The 25,536-nt window shown below is 47.7% G+C and overlaps 1 protein-coding gene across 19 annotated transcripts in view; it reads right to left on the bottom strand.

Annotated features, from left to right (window-relative positions):
- Positions 1–25,536, bottom strand: part of LOC140914577 (uncharacterized) — a 106,890-nt gene that overhangs the window by 45,050 nt on the left and 36,304 nt on the right. For 11 of the 19 annotated variants that reach the window (XR_012159902.1, XR_012159903.1, XM_073352682.1 and 8 more), the window contains one exon: positions 8,495–8,838. The exons of the other annotated variants lie outside the window; for them this stretch is intronic. The gene's annotated coding sequence lies outside the window, so the exon portion shown is untranslated. The remainder of the gene's footprint in view (positions 1–8,494; positions 8,839–25,536) is intronic. 19 annotated transcript variants of the gene reach the window in all.

Genomic DNA, 25,536 nt, shown 5'->3' with positions numbered 1-25,536 from the left:
GGGCAGTGTGTGACAGCCAAGTGTGCGCACTGACAAGTGAGCCAGGGACCACACTCCAGCAAGCTCTGCACTGCATCACTTCCTGGGGCCAGTCACTGTACGACATGGGGAGTGCAAGGGAAAGCTATTCTGCCAGGAAGCCCCAGAGCTGACCGAGGGATGACGAAGTGGTGTGCTTGCAGTCTGCACTGTTCCCAGCCCCCGTCCTTTTACCTCTCAGAGTTGTCATTGGCCAGGCTGGGTCTCTCCTCCTTGTGCTCACCAACACTGCTGGATCTGTGAAGGCTCCTGCGGGAATGCTTACGCCGAGGCTGGTCCCTCTCTGGCATGTCATCCTGCTCCAAGGCCTCGCTCTCCACATAGGGATATGCTACCAAGTTAATGTAGCCATCACTGTCTCCCTCAAAGCAGACAGACACCACACCTACCAGAGAGAGATAGCTTATCTCAATCCAAGCAGTCCCTCAAGGGGTAGCTGTGCATGTCTGTGACTGGCAGTGTAAGAGCTGTCAGCAGGGAAGGGAAAGCAGACAGCACCAGTACAAACCTAGAACCGTGGAACAGTTCTACAGGAAGGGATCTGAGATGCTGCAACCTGCACGAGGATCTTGCAAAGGGAAAATTCCTCAAACAAACTACCACACCCAGCTACTGGCACTGATGTATGAACACGTAGCAATCACTGTGGGGTTCCTAGCCCCGCAGAGGAGGGCATGGCAATGGTGGCTGAACGCCTACAGGCAGGGCAGCCTCAGCAGTCACAGGAAGCCCACCAACACATCATCCTCAATTTACAGAAAGCCTGAAAGTTTCATCTCTTATCCTCCTGCCACGTCAGCAGCTTGCGCTTCAGCTAATGCAGGCAAGGTTCACCCCGCACCCAGCAGTCTGTTTGCTGAGGCAGTGTTGCCTCTCTGCATCTTCGAAAGCCACGGCTCAAGGTGTGGTCTAAACCGAATGCTAGTGACTCCTCAACTGACACTGCCATTGGAGGGGCCCAAGGGAGACTCGGTGCAACGTCTCTCAGATGGTCACTCCAACTAGTTATGGACGCATCTATGTGATGTCTCCAGTTCAGGAAGGCGCTTTTCTGGTCCTCTTCTAGGAGGACAGGTAGGAAATTCACCTAGGCATTCCGAACAGCACTCCTCAGAGCTCTTGCTCGAAGAAGTCATCAGCAATTCAGATTTCTAATTCACTCCGTAAAAAACATTAATGTAGTTTTTTGTATTTCTAAATTAAATGAGTGCCTATCTGTGACAGCAAGCAATAGTAGCCATGTGCCCATCACTGGAGAACCAAGAGAAGGATCCATGATAGTGAATTAAGCATTTCTACTTGGGATCTCTGGTCTCCTGGCTTGGTTTTTGCAGTCCAAAATTGGGGTGGATTGTTACAACAGACATTTTACCCTTCAGCAGCATGAGGAAGCTAGCAGAGGAAGCACATGCCAGACACCCGTCCTGGGAATTATCCTAGTTATGCTAGCAACTCCATAGTGACAACAGGGTTTCTGTTTAAAGCCCAGTTTTCAACCCTATTTAAATCAGATTGACTGAAAATGGACACGGCAGTTCAGGACTCGGGAGAATTCATAATGCAAATGTGGGGGCATTTGGTCAAGAGGTTGCTGTGATACAGCCCTATCAAACATAGGGCTTTTGTCCCGAGAGAGAGAGAGAGAGAGAGAGAACAGGAGGAAAGATTCACACAACACTCCTATCCCTGGTCTGCACCCAGCGAGAGCTAGTCTTCAGCTCCAGAAATGACTTGTTCCAGTGCTCCATGAGACTGTGTCCGGCTGTACACACACAATCACTACCCAGCTTGTAGCAATACTGCATAGATGCAATCAGGGAACTGCAAGCCATGACAGCTCTGGGACCCCGCATGAGTTCAAGATTCCTATTCCACTGGCTGCTGATAATATTTCTGAGCCCTACACAGACAGCCCTTTTTACTGAGGTCCCATACCCTACTGTAGGAACAGGCAGCTATCCTACCCCACTGCCTCATTTTAGAGATACAACAACTGAGGTTGCAGGTCACTTCCAGTAGAGCTAGGGAAAGAACCCAGGTCTCATCCACGTTGCCTTTGGAAGTGAATGTGCTAAATCTATTGCTTGTCTATCCTGTCTAACCACTGGATCACACGTCTTGTACAGGTCAGGAATTGAGCCCCTAATCCAGAATCCTGATCACAGAATCATAGAAGATTAGGGTTGGAAGAGACCTCAGGAGGTCATCTAGTCCAACCCCCTGCTCGAAGCAGGACCAACACTAACTAAATCATCCCAGCCAGGGCTTTGTCAAGTCGGGTCTTAAAAACCTCTAAGGATGGAGATTCTACCACCTCCCTAGGTAACACATTCCAGTGCTTCATCACCCTCCTAGTGAAATAGTGTTTCCTAATATCCAACCTCGACCTCCCCCACTGCAACATGAGACCATTGCTCCTTGTTCTGTCATCTGCCACCACTGAGAACAGCCTAGCTCCATTCTCTTTGGAATTCCCCTTCAGGTAGTTGAAGGCTGCTATCAAATCTCCCCTCACTCTTCTCTTCTGCAGACTAAATAAGACCACCACTCCCGTGTTATTTATCTAGTAGCTGGGTCAGTGGTTGAGTTATGTGGGATGGCCAGTTCAGTTAAGGTGACAGTTACTTTCTGTTTGGTCACATTGCTAAAGCATTAGCCTGGGACCCAGGTGAGCTGGGTTTGAATGCAGGCCCTGACTGACTTTCTATGTGATGCTGGGTAAGTAACTTAGACCAAAATGTTTGGAGGTGGCCTTTGTTTCTCTGGGCCTCAGGCCCTCTGTACAGGGGGTAACAGCTCCCCACCTCTCCTGGGTGTTGGCTGGGTACAGCCAGAAGTGGCTGGGAGGCATTAAGATCCTGCAGCGAGAGGGAGGGAACAGGCACAAGAACTACCTGCCTTGTGAGCTGCTGGGGTCACCCCCACCAGCATGGAGCTCACTGGGGTTTCCACAGCTTTTTGGAGACTCATAAGGGCTGCCCAGGAGTCGAATCAGCTAATTTGGATACTGGCTGTGGGGCCTCCGAAGCCTATTCTGGCTCCCTGTGCCAGTTCTGGTAGATTAAGAAGCTTACAAGAAGTGGAAGATTGGACAAATGACCAGGGATGAGTATAAAAATATTTCTCGGGCATGCAGGAGTGAAATCAGGAAGGCCAAATCACACCTGGAGTTACAGCTAGCAAGAGATCTTAAGAGTAACAAGAAGGGTTTCTTCAGGTATGTTAGCAACAAGAAAGTCAAGGATAGTGTGGGCCCCTTACTGAATGAGGGAGACAATCTAGTGACAGAGGATGTGGAAAAAGCTAATGTACTCAATGCTTTTTTTGCCTCTGTCTTCACGAACAAGGTCAGCTCCCAGACTACTGCACTGGGCAGCACAGCATGGGGAGGAGGTGACCAGCCCTCTGTGGAGAAAGAAGTGGTTTGGGAGTATTTAGAAAAGCTGGACGTGCACAAGTCCATGGGGCTGGATGCGTTGCATCCGAGAGTGCTAAAGGAGTTGGCGGATGTGATTGCAGAGCCATTGGCCATTATCTTTGAAAATTCATGGTGATCGGGGGGCGGTCCCAGATGACTGGAAAAAGGCTAATGTAGTGCCCATCTTTAAAAAAAGGGAAGAAGGAGGATCCTGGGAACTACAGGCCAATCAGCCTCACCTCAGTCCCTGGAAAAATCATGGAGCAGGTCCTCAAGGTATCAATTCTGAAGCACTTAGAGGAGAGGAAAGTGATCAGGAACAGTCAGCATGGATTCACCAAGGGCAAGTCACGCCTGACTATTCTAATTGCCTTCTATGACAAGATAACTGGTTCTGTGGATGAAGGGAAAGCAGTTGACGTGTTGTTCCTTGACTTTAGCAAAGTTTTTGACACTGTCTCCCACAGTATTCTTGCCAGCAAGATAAAGAAGTATGGGCTGGCTGAATGGACTATAAGGTGGATAGAAAGCTGGCTAGATTGTCGGGCTCAACGGGTAGCGATCAATGGCTCCATGTCTAGTTGGCAGCCGGTATCAAGTGGAGTGCCCCAAGGGTCGGTCCTGGGGCCGGTTTTGTTCAATATCTTCATAAATGATCTGGAGGATGGGGTGGATTGCACCCTCAGCAAGTTTGCAGATGACACTAAACTGGGAGGAGAGGTAGATATGCTGGAGGGTAGGGATAGGATACAGAGGGACCTAGACAAATTGGAGGATTGGGCCAAAAGAAATCTGATGAGGTTCAAGAAGGACAAGTGCAGAGTCCTGCACTTAGGACGGAAGAATCCAATGCACCGCTATAGACTAGGGACCAAATGGCTAGGCAGCAGTTCTGCAGAAAAGGACCTAGGGGTGACAGTGGACGAGAAGCTGGATATGAGTCAACAGTGTGCCCTTGTTGCCAAGAAGGCCAATGGCATTTTGGGCTGCATAAGTAGGGGCATTGCCAGCAGATCGAGGGACGTGATCGTTCCCCTCTATTCGACACTGGTGAGGCCTCATCTGGAGTACTGTGTCCAGTTTTGGGGCCCACGCTACAAGAAGGATGTGGAAAAATTGGAAAGAGTCCAGCAGAAGGCAACAAGAATGATTAGGGGACTGGAACACATGACTTATGAGGAGAGGCTGAGGGAACGGGGGATGTTTAGTCTACGGAAGAGAAGAATGAGGGGGGATTTGATAGCTGCTTTCAACTACCTGAAAGGGGGTTCCAAAGAGGATGGCTCTAGACTGTTCTCAGTGGTACCAGATGACAGAACGAGGAGTAATGGTCTCAAGTTGCAGTGGGGGGGATTTAGGTTGGATATTAGGAAAAACTTTTTCACTAGGAGGATGGTGAAACACTGGAATGTATTACCTAGGGAGGTGGTGGAATCTCCTTCCTTAGAAGTTTTAAGGTCAGGCTTGACAAAGCCCTGGCTGGGATGATTTAGTTGGGGATCGGTCCTGCTTTGAGCAGGGGGTTGGAGTAGATGACCTCCTGAGGTCCCTTCCAACCCTGATAGTCTATGATTCTATGATTAAGGCAGAGGCGCTTTCTAAGGTTTGTAGGGAGAGCCGCTGCTGGGCTGCACCTGGGCACACCGAGTCGATTACTGAGCTGGCATTCCTGGAGCTGTGATCTTACTGTGAGTCATGGCACTCCTGAACCTGAGGCAGCCTCCATGCACAGGCCACCACAGTCCCCTGCTACCGTGCTCCAGGGGTGCTTTGGGGGTGTTGAGGGAAGGGTGCAGACCTGCAGCTAGAGCTGGGGTTGATGCAACAACTGTCCACAGCAATTGCTAAGGATGTCTCCTTAAGAGCCACTGTGTATACAAGTTCTCCCTGGTGGGTTGTGGCTTGAGCAGTCAAGCTCCCGGTGCCCACTGGGGCATTGGACTCCAAGCCCCCAACTCAGGCATTAGAAAGTCAGGAGCTGCTCACTTTGGCACGTCTACCTGAGCAATGTCTGCACGGCAAGCTGGGGTGTAAATCTAGAGCGCTCCAGCGTGCTGCACACTAACTGTCTGGGTGAACCTGCTGCTGTGCATTAAAAGTTCCCAAGGGAACTCTACTGTAATGCTGCTTCAGCCTGTGCATGAGACAGCAAAGTGCATGAGACAGCTGTTAGTGCCGTGGCGGCTGAGCCCGCGCAGCCACTTGGCACTGCAGCAGGCTGGAGCATGGCAGAATTACAACCCAATTTGCTGCACAGTATCACTTGCATGGACATGCCCCTAATCTCCCCACATGTCCCAGAGAGTGTATTAGTGCAAGATGGAGAAAACCATGAAACTTATAGACTCCGGAAATACCCAGTTAAGAATTGGAATCCCCCAACAGTAACTCCACTCTGCAGGGATGGCAACAAGAAGTGGGAATGTCACAGTATAGCTCCAACTCAGGGCTCCTCTTCAGACTGCCAAGCGGCACTCTGGCTGGGGCCTGTGTAGAAGTCCTAACAGGACAGTAATCGCTGCTGGCTAGGAGAGTTTGCACTCACATCTTGAGCTGTCTCTCCCTGTTTCCAGAGCTGGGTGAAATTTTTCAAAATTTGATAAAAAGGGAGGGAAATGGACACATTTTTGGGAGCTGTCTGCATTTGTCAACTGGCTGCCTCGTTACCAGGTGCACAATCACAGAGAAGCCAGCCCAGTGTCCAGCATGTCAGGTGAAGATTTCCTCATGGAGGCATGCATGACTATGTGAGAAGCAGCACCTGAACAGGGTATGCCCCATGTTTGTAAGTTTGCCTGCTTCCCCTTGGCACACTAACACTCTCTGGGGGTACCTGGGCAGACTATGGCAGCAGCTCCCAGCTTTTGAGCATATCAGCCTGGGGTTCTGGATTCCCACCCCTGAGGGGCATGAGGAACAGGAAGCCTGTCGTGCAGCAGTCAATTGATGGAGTTATGGTAACAAGTGGATAACCTAGTGTGCAGGCAGGAAGGGGACAAGAGAAGCCAAAGTCTGCATGTGCCATGCAGAGCATGTGCCCCCCAAAGAGCCTGGGCCAGGCAGAGGACCAGAGTGGGGGTGGAGGGAGGAGAAGTGGGCAGTGAGGGAAATGAGGAGTTTTAGCTGGCAGGAGTCCTGCCCCTTGGCTTGAGGGAGTAGCTTCGAGTGAGCTGTACTGACATGTGCCAGTGGTGATGCTTTTCCTGCTGTGAACCTCCCTCCCCCACAGGTCTCGACTCAAGCTTCCACCTGAGGCTGGAAGAGGTGACCTGTAGTGACCTACCTCTAGGCCTGGAAGGAGATGGTTTTTACGTTTCCCCTAAACACACAAACCAATGAAAATATATTTCCATCCAAAGTCATAGACATTTATAGCTCAGCAATGTAAGAAACAGTTGCTTAAGAGCTTTGCGTTTGATGTAAGGCTATTTCCTTTGGATAGTCTGACATCTGATGTTGACAGTGCGTGTTTGAATGGTTATAAAACTTTAACCTTTTGAACCTCAATGTCTACTGTCACTAAATAAATGTCTGACTCCCCTATAATTTCCCACAACTAGGAAAATTTAAACTGATACAAATTTTAAAAATGCTTAAAAACAAACATCCTCCTCCATTGAAATTACATACATGCAAATCTAACTCTGCCAAGCCTGGCCACAGGGAAGGGCAATTCCTCATATCCCAATGGCCCCACAAATCACTTCCTGCTGGAGATGGAAGACTAAACCAGAGTTAGTTTTAGTTTTTGGTCACTTTGAAAAGTTATTGGTGCTCCTGGTCAGCCCGGTGACTCCTAAAGACTGTTTGCATTTGGAGGGGTAGAAAACTCAGTTCCAAGTGAACGTTTGCACGCTCTGACACATCTGTGAATGGTTTTTCAGTGACAAATGTGGCACATACAAGAGGGGTAAAGATTTCACTAGCTCTTTAGGACGACCAGCTAGACACCCATCAAGCGTTAACGTACTATCATGAATCACACACCAGCGCACTCGGACATGGAGTGCCTGGTGAATCTGTAAATTGGACCTAGTCCCCGCATCCAGACTGCGGTAATGGTAATGCTGAGGAAAGCCAAGAGGAAAAGGTCCTTCCTCCGGGGAGCGTATCTAACTGCCTTACTCTGGCACAGATGTAGCTCAGCCCGCCCAAGACAGAGTCGTTTCACGTCTATAGGAAGGCAGGGTACCTGCAAAGCAGATCAGGCTTTGAGGGGGTGACAGCTCAACATGCTTTGCTGCCACCGAATGCCCCCATTCCCCTGAATATTCACAAACAGCAAGTAGGTCAGGAAAACCAGGAATGCACATTTTTAGGACCAGATTCAGAACATCTGCCTTGGCAGTTTGTTCATATTTTCCACACATCTGTTCCCATAGATGAACCCCATAAGAACCAGAGTACTGAAAAGAGCTGATACAGTCAAGCCCAGAAAGCAAAGGTACCGACTTCACTGTTCTATTTACACTCAGTGCTGAGTGCCGTGGGGAACAGTGTTGAGCGCTGCCGAGAGCTTAGGGGAAGCTCAGAGGAAGCAGCACTTTCAGTTCTGCTTTTGTTAGCCATCCGGAAGCAGGGTCTTCACCCTGGTGATACCTCCATATTCATTTCCCTGCAACGAAAGCTGGAACCCAGCACACTCGGCATGCAGCTGTATAAAGAGGCACCCATCACCTCCGTTTAACAACTTCCTTGTTTGATGTGAAGAGTGAGAGGATGAGCCTTCTGAGGCTATCTGGGCAGGGTTCAAAACAGGACTTTTCCGGCTGCTCCACATACACTGAACATGGCTCAGTCAGGAGCTAATTCAGGACTCTTCTCAGAATGAAGCATGGCACTGAAATTATCTCCTTGATCAGCCGCCACATGCTCAGCCCTGTACACACAGACCGAGAACACCCCTACCCACCACACCGTTCACATCATATCAGTGGAGAGCAGCAGAAGTGAAGGGAATGACAAATAGAACCTGCCCCCAGCTGCAGGAGCCCCACAGAGTGGGAAGCTACATTGTGCAGCAGCACTGGGGCTCACCTTTATACTCAGGCGTGAACTCCTTCATTTCCGGGGGCAGGGACTCATAGAAGCGCTGTTCTCGGGAAATGAGGGGCTTGCAAACAGTGTGGTCATCGTAGCGCATCATGCTGCTGTGGCCGCCCACCTGGTGAATGAAAGGCTCCAACAGGACCCCTCGCTCTCCGGCTCGACTGGCATTTTTGCCATACTTGCCCACTTCCATGGTTTGACAAACACACATTGCGTTCGGCACCAGTTGCACGCTTGGGGCATGGGGAGAGCCGCATGGGCTGGGAGGGGGCAGCTTCACGAGAGGCAGACAGCCACGGCTGAGAAATCCCAGGAATTAGTCTTGTTCTGATCTGCAAAACAATGGAGAATCCTATGAGAAAAGAGCTGTTCTCACCTCACTGTTTGGCCTGTCTCCCTAGTAACTTTTACCACAGAGTCCAACAAGTTTTCTACTAATGAAGCAAAGGTGATCCTTCAACCATACCTGTAGCCCTGCCCGCATGGACGGGGATGCACACACTCGCTATTATTAGTATTTGGATCAAAAATGTCCAGCTCCCCACCCCACCCCCACGTCCAGCATATGCTCTGACTCTTCAGGGCTAGCAGGACTTTCCCACAGGGGTTTATCAAGTGATGGCTGGAAGAAATCTAGTATTTTGATTCCACTTAGAAAGTTATTTCCATGTGCTAATGGATCTTGCCATTAATAAAGTGATGTCACAATTGCAGCATACATTATGAGGGAGACACCCCCCCTTTGCCAACCCTCCCCGCAAATATCTAGCACTAAGAGTAGCACAAATACACAGAAAACTCCTTCAGGAATCCAAATCCTGCTATTTCTGCCACCAAGTTTCTGGGATCCAACTTTATCTTTGATAAACTGCTACCATCCTAGTTAGTCTCCAGTGAGGACTGCTGTAACCTCCCGCGCCTGCCCTCCCAATGGCACACGCTACCACCCAAAACACAGCCTCTGGCCGCATCCTCCTGCCCCGATCCCTGCCTACATCACTCCCCATCCACTCTCTCCACTGGCACCTCCAGCTCCACTAATCATCTTCTTCAAGCTCCTTGGCTTCAGCTTCGAGCACAGCCCCCCATTCACCCTGCCTCACCTGACCAGGTGGCCAATGCTGAGCTGCTTGTGTGCCCCACTCCCCAGCCTCTCAGCTTCCTCTCTCCCTGAGGACACTATCATCCCCACAGTCATTCAGCCCTGTAACCTCTCTGATTCGGCCTTCCCTCTTGACCCACATATTCAGGCCGTGTCCAAATCCCGCTGCATAAGAAAAAGCAGCATCTCTGAAACTGGCCTTTTCTCTTCGCCAACACAGCTAAACTCTCACCCCAGCCCTCAATGTCTCACACCATGGCTACTGCAGCCCCTCCTCACTGGCCCCCAATACGACACCTTGCTTGCCTCGGGTCCATTCTGAACGCAGCTGCTCAAGTTGCCTTGCTGGCTTGTCACTCTGACCACCTCAGTCTACGTCCCACAGATGCCTCTGCTCACAACAAAATGGACAGTAGAGACAAGCCCATGGCCCTTCCTAACTTAGTGCTGCCGTACCTCAGTGATCTAGTAACTGACTGCAACATTAACCCCAGCTTGCCAGCATTCCCAGCCTCTACCGCCCAGCAGTCAGCATCCCCTTACATGCCTCCTGCGTTCTCATGCTGCCCCTTATGCATGGCAGGATCTCCCCAGTAAAGCATATCCTGCTTCAGATCCCGCCTTAGTGGCTTGGCTCATGAACATTTAGTTTGAGCGTGCTTAGGAATTTCATGTGGACCCTGCTCCATTAGCTGGAAGTTGAAGCTAGGCAAATTCAGACCAGAAATAAGGTGTAAATTTATAATGGTGAGAGTAATTAACCACTGGAACAATCCTTGACAATTTTTAATTTAGGATGGGCAGTTTTTCTAAAAGTTCTGTTGTGGAAATTATTATGGGGCAGCTCTCTGGCCTGTGCTATACAAGGGCTCACACTAGATCAGGGGTGAGTAAACTGCGGCCCGCAAGCCATTTTAAACTGGCCCACAAGCTCCAGCTGGGGAGCCTGGTTGGGAGCCGCACCACGCGGCTCAGCCCCACTCCGGCGCTCCAGCTGGGGTGCTGGGTCAGGGGCCGTACCACGCGGCTCCTGGAAGCCACGGCATGGCCCCACTCCGAGGGTCGGGGGCCACTTCACACCTAGAAGCCAGAGAAGGGACATGCCACTGCTTCCAGGAGCCACTTGAGGCAAGCGCCGCTCGGTGCCTGGACCCATGAGCCTCTCCCCATGCCCCAACCCCCTGCTCCAGCCCTGACCCCCCATCTGCTCTCCAAACCCCTTGATCCCAGCACAGAGAACCCTCCTGCACCCCAAACCTCTCATCCCCAGCCCCACCCCAGAGCCTGCATCCCCAGCCAGAACCTGCATCCCTTCCCATGCCCCTACCCCAGCCCTGATCCCCCTCCTAACCCCTCTGTCCCAGCCCAGAGCACCCTCCTACACCCCAAACTCCTCATCCCCAGCCCCACCCCAGAGCCCGCACCCCCAACCAGAGCCCTCACCCCCTCTCGCACCTCAACCCCAATTTTGTGAGCATTCATGGCCCGCCATACAATTTCTATTTCCCAATGTGGCCCTCAGGCCAAAAAGTTTGCCCACCGCAGCACTAGATCAGTGGTCCCTTCTAGCCCTGGAATCTCTGAGATCAGACGCTTTTTGAGGCAGGGACCTGCTCCTTTAATTTGTTTGTGAAGGGTCTTGCACGCCCATGGGTGCTGCAGAACTAAGGAAGTCATATAAAGAAAAGAGGGACTCTTCCCTGAGAAATGCTGATGGGGCAGATTGGCTGGCCTGCCTGCCATTCTCTGCCTTCACTACACAGTTAAGTTGGAATCTTTCCCAGGTCTTAGCCCAACCCTCCCTCTGTCCATGCATAAGACCCTTGGAGCTGGGTTTGGAGGTACTTTATGCCCAGGCTAGCTGGCCCAGCTAGTGAGCCAGGTTAGAACCTGGGCTCCAGTTCAACTCAGGCTGGAACCACCCCCTTTGTGGTGAGAATGCAGGCAAAAAAAAACAAACAAAAAAAACCCCTCACTCACATGCTGATAGCCCTGCAATACCTTTCCCACAACTTCCCTCCAGAGGACAGACAAGTTCTCCTGCAACTGACACAACGGACTGGGAAAGAATCCTAGAGTGTCTCAGCACAAAGAACTATGGGATATGCCCCCAGAGACACTCAGGTAAGCACAGACACAGTAAAGGCACAGTAAAGTGGGTAGGTCTGTGCTGTAGGGATGCTCCAACCTGGATGAGGCTAAGCATGGTGCTCAGACCCAGGTGCCAATAACTGTGGAGTGCAGACAGCCCCTGTGGTGTTTCTTGGAAGTGGGTCAAGGGTTTGAACCACATAGAAAAGGGGAGTAGAATTTTCTAATGTTTCCATCCACTGCCTTTTCACAAAGAGGAGACCAGCAGAGGGGCAAGATGGTGCGGTGCGCTGGAGGTCAGCCACAGATTAGAGCAGAACGAGGCAGGAGTTATTTGGGGTCTCTTCCTGCAGTCTCAATGGTGCCTAGGAGAAGTTTATATTCCCAGCATTCTGCAGTGTGAGGTCCTGTCAGCACCTCTGTACCAGACAAAGCAATGGGCATTGACATAATAGCATCCAAATGCATGGCTATCATCATATACAGGGTTCAACAGCTTTCAGCATCCCCACCATACAAACAGTTCCATCGCCCCTCCAAGGTAGGACTTTGGTTCTGTCACAGCTCTGATGTGGGTTTCTTGTAATCAAGTCACAGGCTGCAGTTCTTCCCCAGCAGACTGGATGGAGCACGTTAGCCTCCACCTTGCCTCCCTACAGCACAGGTATGTGAAGAGAGAAAGATGTTCCCTGAAGAAGGTCTAGCCAGGATATAATCAACCTTTTCAATGACAGACGTGATTTCCTCAGCACTGCCGGCTCTCTCAACCTGGTTGGGACTGTCATACCATCTGAAGTTTTAGTGACCCAGGTCTTGGGTTCATGCGATTCCAGAGGAATCTCAGCTGAAGGAGAAAAGATTTACAAGTATGCCAATGGTAGGGTGAGACACATGCCAGGAGCCTGAGGTGGGCTTTTGGCACCAGCCCTATCAGCATGAGAGTCAAACTTATGTCAAGGAGGCCATGGGTCCACACTGATACTTTGAAGCAGATCCTTTGGCCCAGTCTACTTGCTCAATGCCCCTTGGGTCATACAAAGAGAGCAGAAGCTGCCTGGTGGAGGGAGTCTCCAGTGGCTGCAGAGCCAGCACATTCAGCTCTTATGCCTTCCTGACCTCTGCCTCAGTGTAGCACTGTTAGGGTGGGGACAGGACAAGGGCATATTGAGAGTGGGAGGGGCTGTGTCTGGTGCCCTCCAGTTATCCCTAACTGGCAAGTGATCTCTTGGGGACCACAGTCAACTAGCACATGAGCCTGGGGCAGGGCAGAGAACCAGGAAGCTGTAATGGATTGTTGATTTTCCCGCACTCCTAGGCTCCGTGGGGAAGACTTCCCAGTCTTAGGTGCGGTCAGTCAAACTACTGTCCCACTTGCTGAGGTTCCCACAGCCCAGCAGGGAGGTAACGATGAACAGCCACAGGTACTTTCATTGCTCCTGTAATGCAGCAGGAAGCCAGCAGGGGAGCTGCTAAACAGCTGGAGCAGGGAAGGGACAACAGCTGCTCATAGCATTTTGGTTCAAAGCAAAGCTGCTCTAGACAGGGGTTGTAACTTGTGCTGCGGGGGGTGGGGGGGGTGTGAGGCAATGCCACACGCCACAGTGGCAATGCCCGCCAAAACTGATCCAAACCCTTCACTGTAAACCTCACAGGGTGCAGCCCTGTACATTGAGGGCCACAGGTTGGACATCCTGACCTCAGGCTCTGGGATGCATCTCCTGGGTCCCATATGGGAAACACAGAGATGAGGTTCTTCCTCAACTGGCCACAAGATGTCTCTGTTGCCACACATATTTGAAAGGACCCGAAGTATCTCTAGGATGGGGATATAACAGCTCTGTTCTTCTAATGCAGGGGTTCTCAAACTTCATTGTACCATGACCCCCTTCTGACAACAAAAATTACTACACAACCCGTGGAGTGGGGACTGATGCCTGAGCCTGCCTGAGCCCCACCATCCCAGGTGGGGGGCCCAAAGCCCGAGCCCCACTGCTCCAGCTGTATGTGTGCGGGGGGGACAAAGCCCCAAATTGGAGGCCTGTAACCTGAACCCCACCACACAGGGCTGAAGCCCTCATGCTTCGGCCCTGGGTCATGGGTCTCAGGCTTCAGCCCCGGACTCCAGCAAGTCTAACACGGGCGATTTAATTCTAGTATTTTAATAAAAGTGGTATAGCTTGTGGCGCAGAAATTTGCGAGTGTAGACATACCCTCAGTATGATCCTAAAACACAAAGGCTTAATCACAAACCAAAAGGTTTTATTCCCAATGACCTGACATAAAAGAGTCACCCACAAAACTGGGCTAAGAAAGACTGCTGCATTTACTCAGCTGTGCTCTCAGAAATAAAGTGATGGCTGCAGCACTCAAAACCCATTTCAAGTACAGCTGGACAAATTATTTGTAGTGAATAATATACCTGATTGAATGAACCCTTTTTATTGATGGCAATTATTTGCAGAGCCTTTTTTAAAAAGTTTATTTGACATTCATAATTACTCACTCCCTTGCCTTTGAGGTAGTCTAATGGAAAGCATGTATGGTAAATGATTATTATTACACATGGACACTACACAGGCACTAAACTGACAGATGGCTCCTTCAACCAGTTACAAAACTCTAGATACTTGTAAGCTTAAGAATTACTCACCCTGGCTCTTATTAATCTTGTTTAGCTAGCCTCTTATCAAAATCACTGTACTTGCAGTAGTACTGCACAACACAACATGCATAATGTCAGTCTATTGCTGAGAATGAATTGGAGAGGGATCTATTCACTCAAGCAGGTTCCTTGGCAGCTGTTCGGTGCTGCTGTGTTTGTTCCTGCTATATGTCAAACCAAGGAATGAGAATCTTATCAAAAGGCAACAGAACATTAAATCAATTTAACGAAAAACATTTGTGAAGCAGGATGGATTGATTTAAATCAGCTTTTAATCATGATTTAAATCAGCAAGTAGAAAACCTTAATTTAAATAATCAATCTTAATCATATTCTGCGTTTGTACTTTTTAGTTATTCTCCTAAAGAAAGATTGATTCTCATTGGTTGGTACCCATTAAAACATGTCAATCTGCAACTAATCATAGCCTTTACATTAAATTTAGTGTTTCTTTTTGCTAACCAGGAGGGTACACTATATCTATACACTTATTTAAGCAATTATATAGCTTAACTTTTTACTAGATGATTAATGTCTTGCTTGTGGCACCTTAGAGACTAACCAATTTATTTGAGCATAAGCTTTCGTGAGCTACAGATCACTTCATCGGATGTTACGGATCCAATGAAGTGAGCTGTAGCATCATCAGATGTTCACACGGCTGTTACTCTGAAAAATGTCTTGCTTGTGATTGGCGTCAAGCTCTATCTGGATGGAAATTCAAATTCAATAAAAAATGCACAAAACCAACATTTTAAAAATTAAATTTAAGTGTATTGGATACATAAGAAAAAAGTTTGTCAAAACATGTTTTCCATTTAAAACTGATTTATTAAACAAAAGGAAGTATTATCTGTAGTTAGTGAATTGAACTGATAGTTTCTGGTCATCATGCCCATCCTTCAGGATTTTGGAACTAGTAGATATCATCCTCTCACATCTAGCTTTTATTCACGGATTGCAAAAGAAAAACTTTCCTGCTTTTTCAACTACCAGTTGGTTTCTTAACTTTGAATGAACTAGCCAATGAACTGAACTAACTGAACTATAATCAAGAAAATACTCTCTGTACACCCGCAGAAGACGCTACTGCTGTCAAAAGCTAGTTTAGCACTTCAACGAACTCAGATTCTAGGCGCTTAACTAGTGACTTCCACCAGTTCAGTGGTCTGACTCTCTTAAAACTTTGCAGTAATCATGTACTGCTTCATTTTTTTTTTGTATTTCATTTAAATTATTATAAACATATTTTAAATAAACATCAGTATAGGTTTACAATTTCAAATTTAATTTAAAAAACCCTATGTGATGTTATTGACATAACCTGTGACCGTATAGATCATTGTTGCAACCAGGGCTTTGCAGGGCTTTGGAGCGAAGCCCGGAGCTGGAGCACAGAGCAGCTCCAGAGCAGTGGAGCTGCTCCAAAGCCCTGGTCCTATGGTCAAGTGGAAGAGGTCAACTGAGGTGTCTATGGAAAAGTTGTAGTTGACAATGGACTTTGGGAGATGCCAATCCACATCTGAGCTTTCCTGGGAAAGTTCAAACTACAGTACAGACCCGTTTACGAGCGGATGTCGGGAGTCAAGCCGTCACAACCGCGTGTTAATGGACCACGGGTTAAGAGGGCCATGCTGAAACATCTTAAGATATCTATATATACACACACACACACGTATAATTATCTAGGATTACATACATATTCACAGCGTTCCAAATACTACAGGCCTATCTGTTAATGGCGCTTTGCAAGAATATAAATTCAAATGTGTTATCTAATAAAAACATTACTACTACTACTACACAGGGGTGAAAATAAGTCAGGACACTTACTGGTACGGGGCGGGGGCAGCTCTGGCCCCCGGAAGGGGCGGGGCCTCAGGCAGAAAGGCAGGGCGAGGGTTCAGCATCCCCCCACCAGCCCTTCCAGGCTGCCTGGTCTGCGCCGCCTGGGGTTCCCGTGTTGATTTAAAGAATCATAGAATATCAGGGTTGGAAGGGACCCCTGAAGGTCATCTAGTCCAACCCCCCGCTCGAAGCAGGACCAATTCCCAGTTAAATCATCCAAGCCAGGGCTTTGTCAAGCCTGACCTTAAAAACCTCTAAGGAAGGAGATTCTACCACCTCCCTAGGTAACGCATTCCAGTGTTTCACCACCCTCTTAGTGAAAAAGTTTTTCCTAATATCCAATCTAAACCTCCCCCACTGCAACTTGAGACTCCTCGTTCTGTCATCTGCTACCATTGAGAACAGTCTAGAGCCATCCTCTTTGGAACCCCCTTTCAGGTAGTTGAAAGCAGCTATCAAATCCCTCCTCATTCTTCTCTTCTGCAGACTAAACAATCCCAGCTCCCTCAGCCTCTCCTCATAAGTCATGTGTTCTAGATCCCTAATAATTTTTGTTGCCCTTCGCTGGACTCTCTCCAATTTACCCACATCCTTCTTGTAGTGTGGGGCCCAAAACTGGACACAGTACTCTAGATGAGGCCTCACCAATGTCGAATAGAGGGGAACGATCACGTCCCTCGATCTGCTCGCTATGCGCCCCTACTTATACATCCCAAAATGCCATTGGCCTTCTTGGCAACAAGGGCACACTGCTGACTCATATCTAGCTTCTCGTCCACTGTCACCCCTAGGTCCTTTTCCGCAGAACTGCTGCCTAGCCATTTGGTCCCTAGTCTGTAGCGGTGCATTGGATTCTTCCATCCTAAGTGCAGGACCCTGCACTTATCCTTTTTGAACCTCATCAGATTTCTTTTGGCCCAATCCTCCAATTTGTCTAGGTCCTTCTGTATCCTATCCCTCCCCTCCAGCGTATCTACCACTCCTCCCAGTTTAGTATCATCCGCAAATTTGCTGAGAGTGCAATCCACACCATCCTCCAGATCATTTATGAAGATATTGAACAAAACCGGCCCCAGGACCGACCCTTGGGGCACTCCACTTGATACCGGCTGCCAACTAGACATGGAGCCATTGATCACTACCCGTTGAGCCCGACAATCTAGCCAGCTTTCTACCCACCTTATAGTGCATTCATCCAGCCCATACTTCCTTAACTTGCTGACAAGAATACTGTGGGAGACCGTGTCAAAAGCTTTGCTAAAGTCAAGAAACAATACATCCACTGCTTTCCCTTCATCCACAGAACCAGTAATCTCATCATAAAAGGCGATTAGATTAGTCAGGCATGACCTTCCCTTGGTGAATCCATGCTGGCTGTTCCTGATCACTTTCCTCTCATGCAAGTGCATCAGGATTGATTCTTTGAGGACCTGCTCCATGATTTTTCCAGGGACTGAGGTGAGGCTGACTGGCCTGTAGTTCCCAGGATCCTCCTTCTTCCCTTTTTTAAAGATTGGCACTACATTAGCCTTTTTCCAGTCATCCGGGACTTCCCCGGTTCGCCACGAGTTTTCAAAGATAATGGCCAATGGCTCTGCAATCACAGACGCCAATTCCTTCAGCACTCTCGGATGCAATTCGTCCAGCCCCATGGACTTGTGCACGTCCAGCTTTTCGAAATAGTCCCTAACCACCTCTATCTCCACAGAGGGTTGGCCATCTCTTCCCCATTTTGTGATGCCCAGCGCAGCAGTCTGGGAGCTGACCTTGTTAGTGAAGACAGAGGCAAAAAAAGCATTGAGTACATTAGCTTTTTCCACATCCTCTGTCACTAGGTTGCCTCCCTCATTCAGTAAGGGGCCCACACTTTCCTTGGCTTTCTTCTTGTTGCCAACATACCTGAAGAAACCCTTCTTGTTACTCTTGACATCTCTTGCTAGCTGCAGCTCCAGGTGCGATTTGGCCCTCCTGATATCATTCCTACATGCCCAGCAATAATTTTATACCTCTTCCCTGGTCATATGTCCAACCTTCCACTTCTTGTAAGCTTCTTTTTTATGTTTAAGATCCGCTAGGATTTCACCATTAAGCCAAGCTGGTCGCCTGCCATATTTACTATTCTTTCGACTCATTGGGATGGTTTACCACTGCTGCGGTAGCAGCGTCCGGAGCCCCGGGCCGTTTTAAATCGCTGGCACCAGGGCAGCTGCTTTGAGGCTCCTTAAAGCACTGCCGCAGCAAAGGACTATCCTTTAACATTTTAACATTGCTGCCCCTTCTCCCCCCCCCCCATCAGCAGCAAAGACGTACAACACGTTTCCACTCCACACTTCCTGTTGATTTCTATGTCAGTGAGTTAGTGACCAAATCTGTAGCGCTACACAGCAAGTTCCTGTATCATGTGTTAACAAGTCGTGTGTGTTAAATAGGTAGCACTGGGAGGCATGGCGCTACCGCGCGTTAAGTGCATTCGTGTGTAAACACGTCTGTACTGTAACACGTAAACACTGGCGTCGGCCTGCAAAAAGCTGAATCATTCATGAACATGTGACTTGCCTGGTGGCTACAAACTCCATCTTGTTACTGTGACTTTGCACAGAAGAACAAAGGGGTTTCAGCCCACAAGAGGGAGAATACAAAAGACCCTGAAAGCCTCTCTGTTTTGCCTTCAGCTAGCTTGAGAGATGACTTCTCCACCCCAAAGAGATGTCTGAAAGAAACTGGAACAAAGGACAGTAACTACGGGGGTGTGAGTGATTGCTGGACCCAGACTAGGAAGGAGTCCAGTCTGTGAAAGAAGCTTATTGGAACATCTCTGGGGGTGAGATTTCATCTGTAATCAGTTTCTTAATGTATTAGGTTTCGACTTCCGAGTTTTGTTTTATTTTGCTTGGTAACTTACTTTGTTCTGTCTGTTATTACTTGGAATCACTTAAATCTTTTTATATTTAATAAAATCACTCTTCTTATAAATTAACCCAGAGCAAGTGATTAATTCCTGCGGGAGCAAACAGCTGTACATATCTCTCTATCAGTGTTATAGAAGGCAGACAATTTATAAGTTTACCCTGCCGGCCGTCAAGTATCATTCCTCAGTGAAGTCACACCCTTATCTCCCATCACCATCTAGTATTGGTGCAATACCCCAGGGAAACAGAGGCACTAAACTAGCAGAAGACACTAAACTAGGAAAACTCCCATGCAACATTACCAGGTTAATACTCTCTACTCCATCACAGCAGATTATAAAACCGCAGGCCAGAGCCACCTTCCCCTTTAGTACAGGTAGCTGCAGTCTGCTCCATTTTATGCAAGGGAAATTAGATCCCCAGGTTTGTGGTCACATTGAGTGGGGCTTTGGCTAGGACACTGGAGTTTTAGATTAGCTCCAGATTGCCTGACTTCCCCTGAAATCAGATAATTCCATGCCCACATGACCTCAACGGCCCTCATAAAATAATGATATCTGCAAGTGACAAGCTGTCAAGGTTCCTTCCCCACTCTGAACTCTAGGGTACAGATTTGGGGACCTGCATGAAAGACCCCTAAGCTTATTCTTACCAGCTTAGGATAAAAACTTTCCCAAGGTACAAACTTCGCCTTTCCTTGAACAGTATGCTGCCACCACCAAGCGATTTAAACAAAAAACAGGGAAAGAGACCATTTGGAGACATCTGCCCCCAAAATATCCCCCCAACCCTTACACCCTCTTTCCTGGGGAAGGCTTGATGATAATAATATCCTCAACAATTGGTACAGGTGAACACGGCCTCAAACCCTTGGATCTTAAGAACAATGAAACAACAATCAGGTCCTTAAGAGAAGAATTTTATTTAAAGAAAAGGTAAAAGAATCACCTCTGTAAAATCAGGATGGTAAATACCTTACAGGGGAAACAGATTCAAAACACAGAGAATCCCTCTAGGCAAAACCTTAAGTTACAAAAAAGAGACTAAAACAGGAATACACATTCCCTCCAGCACAGCGAATTTTACAAGCCAAAAACTAAAAGAAAATCTAACGCATTTTCTAGCTAGATTACTTACTAACTTCACAGGAGTTGGAAGCCTAGCATCCTTGATCTGTTCCTGGCAAAGGTAACACACAGAGAAAACCCTTTGTCCCCCCCCTCCAGATTTGAAAGAATCTTGTCCCCTCATTGGCCATTTTGGGTCAGGTGCCAGCAGGGTTACCTTAGCTTCTTAACCCTTTACAGGTGAAAGGATTTTGCCTCTGGCCAGGAGGGATTTTATAACACTGTATACAGAAAGGTGGTTACCCTTCCCTTTATATTTATGACACAGACACAAGCAGGGAAGCACTGTTAAGCCAAAGCTTGTTGGATTATATTAAAGAAGTTCTGTATTAAAATCACAAATGAGTTTGATTCCCCAAAGTTTAAATTCCAGGGTATTACTAATTAAGAGGTCTCTTGGTTTTTGGTACTGTTTCTCTCCCTCTCTGTGTGAAACTCGCAAGCGAATTGTATTAGTACATTCTAAGACAGAGTCTGTTCTCAAAGCAACACTTTGTAACAGAAATAGCACACAGACTCCCCACCCTTTTGTTGTATTTATCTCACTTTGTTAACAATTGTGATTAAAATAGAAATAGAGGATGTATGTGGATGGATGCTTGGTGTGGATAATAACTGAACGATCAGGGAGGTGCCAGCCTAAGAATCACGTGTCCATCGGCCAAAGAAGGCATCAAGTGGAAACAACCAGAGGACCCCTGGAGGGCAGACTGGAATCCACCCAACAGCCTCAAGGATGGGAGAACCAAAGAACAACACAGAGCCATCAGGAATATGCCATCTGTTGACTGATTCAGCAACAGCATGATGAAGCAATTCCCATAGACTAGCATAGGAATAAATTCCTATAAAAATGGACTCTAGAAACTGAGAACTTTGGGGTCTGATTCTGCAAACCAACTTCCAGGAGCGTCAGATGTGCATCTGACAAGGCCCTGCTCCCTCTTCGTGTCCAAGCCACCTGGGCAGTGACTTGGCATGAGCAACTCTAAGGCTGGTAACTATGATAACAACCTTTCATAACCTGCATGCGTGTATGAATAAATATGAAACTGAATGGAATGTTATAGACATAAGTAACTGCTAACTACGATTCTTTCTGTATTCACAATAAATGTGGCATTTTTACTTTTCCCCTTTAATAAGATCCTGCTGGTTTTTATTTTATTGGTATAACAAGCTGGGGTTGGAGAAGACTATAGGGAAGAGATAACACCCAACCAGGCCTTTAGTCTTTAACCCTTCATCATACTTGTGTACTGCAAGCAAGTGACAAGGCAATGAAATCAGTGGAATGTCAGTTGCAGAGCTTTGCTTTGACAGGGAAATTCAGTGCAGTCAAAGGGGTAAATGGGAATTCCCTGGCTCTTGGGCATGTTTCATCTTAAAAAGGAGGACGGGAGAAGATTGAGAAATTCAAACAAAAACTACAATCAAGAAGACTATTGTATTGTAAGCATGAAAACCCTTACACTTTGTAGACGACAGATCTATACTGGGAGGAGCAGAATGGAGCACCTGGGGACTCATGAACAACTGCTAATGAAGTGAGAGAGCTCAGACAGACAATACCTGGTATGGATCATGCATCACGGCTTTGTCCTCATAAATGGGATGCTGTGTGGACACTTTATTTTGGTCTAGCCTAAACTTGTTCCTAATGGACTTCAGTTAAACCCAAATAAACCTAGTTTAAACAAAAAACAGTGTCCACCCAGACTTTGACACTGAATTAACTAAATCAGGTTAAAAAGAAACCCCACACCTTTAGTTAAATCTAAAGCCCTCAGAAAGCATATTAAATGATCTGATCCAGTGAGTAAGAGCAGTCTGCAACACAGAGAGAGAAAGAGGGAGGCAGGCAGACAAACAAGCAACGCATGACTTCCCAGTCTGGAAATACTAACAATCTGAACCACAAGAACTGCAGCTTTCTCTCCTTGTGCGATTCAGTTCATCTCCTCTTCTCTAGCAAACCAAATAGCCAGTTACAAGGAGGCAAAGAAAGGAATTCTAGGTTAGACTAAATTCACTCTCTCTCCAGATAACCAAGTACTGTTTCCTAACAAGCTAGCAGACTGAGAAGAAAATCTTAGAAAAGGGGAGTCAAGACAGCTGGCAGCTAACATAGCACAATTCCCTGTCCCATGGTCACAAAGAAGCTGCTTGGGGATTCCACTTCCCCTCCGAGAACAGGAACATACAGACTGAACTGTCCCCCCTGTACCATGAAAGGATGTGCTGGGGATTCTAGCACCCTGAAAAACTTCAGAGGTTTGCACTGGCACTTTCACTGACTAGTTATTACAAAAGTGCACACTCCATCTCCGGCCTCAGCAACTTTTTCTGCCTCTTCCAAATATTCAGACAAGGAACTCCCCCCTTCTCTGGCTAGAAATAAACACTGATTTATAATAAGCACTCCCACTAGCAAGTGTTCTTACAGATCTTTGAGGGTAATAGTTTTGAAGTGTCCCCCTATGACTGACAGACTCTGGGGATTTGACAGTCCAGCCACCAGGGTTTCACTTCCCAAATGCAGAATTCTGATGAGTTCGGCCTACCTGTTCCCCTTCAGGCGAAAATTTCTGCCGTTTTGTATTCTCTGAAAGAAGCCAACAAAGCTGGCATCAGTAAAACTGGACATCCCTTATGACAGGATGGAAAGGACACCAGGAGATGCTTTTCTCTGTGTGATCTTACTAGGCAAGGGACATGGCAGAAGTCACTTACACTGTGAGTAACTCATGGGGTAGCTTTAGTTGTGCCATCATTCCCTCCTTGAGCAACTGCTGATTCGAAGTAGCTAGCATTCTAGCTCACTCTTTGTCAGTCACCTCTAAGGTACTGTCATTACTTAGCCTCATTTCCTAGAAAATACACCAAGGGCAATGCCACAGATTGCATCTACCAACCTTAATCTGATCCGGCTCTGACTAAGCATCTCTGAAATCTGCATTACTTCTAAGTCTGTTTCAACCCCTTCCAAGACCTCACTGTATCTGAAGGATAACAATTATAGTTGCAGCCATAAAGCAGGAGACATAGCCTACTGTAAACCATACTTGCCTTGAACACAGGCACTGAGAGAAACAACTGGCACTTCTGCAGTATGAACTGGATGACCAATCCCAGCTATCATGGTGGGCCCTCGTCCATGCTCAGTAGAAATGCCTATATTGGAAATACTCTGATTAAGTGTCATCCAGACCTGTTTTACAAAGTCTATGGCAACTAACACCTAGCAGTGGTAAAATGCATTCTGTATGATAAGGAGCTCCGACAGAACTCCTGAGAACAGGAAGATTCCGTGCAAAACGCTGAGTTCCCAGCTTCAAACCGTGCAAACACTTTTCAAAGAAATGGTTAGAAAAAGTTAACACGCTGGGAAAACTACCATTTTTCCCCCAACCTTATTCTCAAATAGCGTGACCAGATGCCCTGATTTTATTGGGACTGTACCGATATTAAGGGCTTTGTCTTCTATAGGACCCTATTACCATCTCCCCTCTGGTACCAATTTTTTACCCTTGCTATCTGGCCACCCTATTCTCTGAAACTGTTACACTGTTTTTGCTCAAACTTTCCAACGTTCTTCACCTTGAGGCAGAGACCAGGTGTGAAAAATGTCAATTTAAAGTTCGGCAAAGCTACAAATAATGAACTCAGAGGTTTAATTGACACGCAAAAAGCCTTAAAGGTGCAGTTAAGGTTGCAGGAACCTTACAAACAGTTTTATGCTGCTCATGCCATCCCAGAATGGAGGAGCTTCACTCCCAAATCTCCAACCAGGAAGCATGGTGCTAAAGTTCCCTTCAACACGCCTTATAAGAACATTAGTGTTGTTTTGGTATTTCTTTTAATGCCAATGCCCTTGGAAGGGGTGTTGAAGGCCATTGGGGGGACAGGCCTTGCTGGGTACAGGGAGCATCCTCCCACAGCAACTGGTCCTCGGTCATGCACCCCTCATGCTGCCGCTACACACTTCAGGAGGAACTGGATGGGATTGTCAGATTTTATGGTCAGAAGCAATAGAGCTTTGAGCTCCAGAACACCATAAAGCCCTCATCCAGTAATGCATGCCTCAGGTCCATAACTTCTGGTTGAACTGTAATGCATCTTAATAGTAAACATTCACTCTTGATTTTAAGACTCCAAGTGATGGAGAAAGTACCATATCCCCAGATAAGTTGTTGTAATAATTCCTTTCAATATTAAAAAACTGCAACTTATTTCTAGTCTCAACTTGTCTTCAACTTCCTGCCACTGTATCTTTCTGCCTTTGTCCAACAGGTTAAAGACCCCTCCAACATCAGAAACCTCTTCCCCATGTAGGTACACACAGGACATAACCAACCTTCGCATCAATCCATAGAACCCTTCTGGATGGCTAAGAGAAATTTGACCTTCTTCATTCTCATGGTAAGGCAGGTTTTCCAGAAGATGTCTAATTTCTTAGGGCTGTCATCTGGAAGATTTGATTTAGATCAGCATTCCCCAAACTTTTGAGGGTTGCACCCCCCTCACCCCTGTCCAAGCCCCCCTCCGACCCTCCTGGAGCTGGGGCTGGAAGAAGGCTGGGGGAGGGGGAATAGACAGGGGTAAAGGGGGGTAGGCTGGGGGTGGGTCTGGGGCCAGGAGTGGGACTGAGGCTGGGGCAGAGCCACAGCCAGACTGCAGTAGGGGCCAGCAGCCAGGCCCGCAGCCAGGTGCAGCTCTGTTCCTGGCCTTGGCCCCAGCCTCGGCCCCAGGCCAGGAACAGAGCCCCGACCAGCGGCCGGGGCTGTCACAAGGCTGGGTGTGGAGCCACGCTGAGGCTGGGGACGGGGCCAGGCGCAACGTTCCCTCTAATTTTTTCCATCCATGTGTGGAATAAATTTTGTTATGTGCACCGCGATACGTGCGAATGTGCGCCACCAGTAGAAACAAAAAACCTAGATACAATATATATTTTTTAAAAGTTACCATAGGGATAATTACTCCAGTCAGGACAGATTAGGCATTTTAGAACTCACTACTCAAAAAGAATTAAATTTAAGTGCAAGACAAATAAAAATTATGAAATGCATAGACCCGTCAAAACACTAAAATGACACACTTTGAAAGTGTGTGTTGGGGGGTGGGAGGGGGAGACACGCCTGCTGGGGAAATCTCAGAAACAGTGCACTGTCTCCTTAAGAAAGGCACTCACTCACTGTTTACCGTGAGTCCTGAGCCAGGCTCTGTCCCTTGCTCTGCAAAGATTGGGTATAGGGACAGAGGAGAGGGGGACACCCTGATATCAGGACCTC

Source organism: Lepidochelys kempii, chromosome 7 (genome assembly GCF_965140265.1).
Source record: "Lepidochelys kempii isolate rLepKem1 chromosome 7, rLepKem1.hap2, whole genome shotgun sequence".
In the NCBI taxonomy this organism is placed as follows: Eukaryota; Metazoa; Chordata; order Testudines; family Cheloniidae; genus Lepidochelys; species Lepidochelys kempii.
This window is presented reverse-complemented; position numbering and strand designations above follow the sequence as displayed.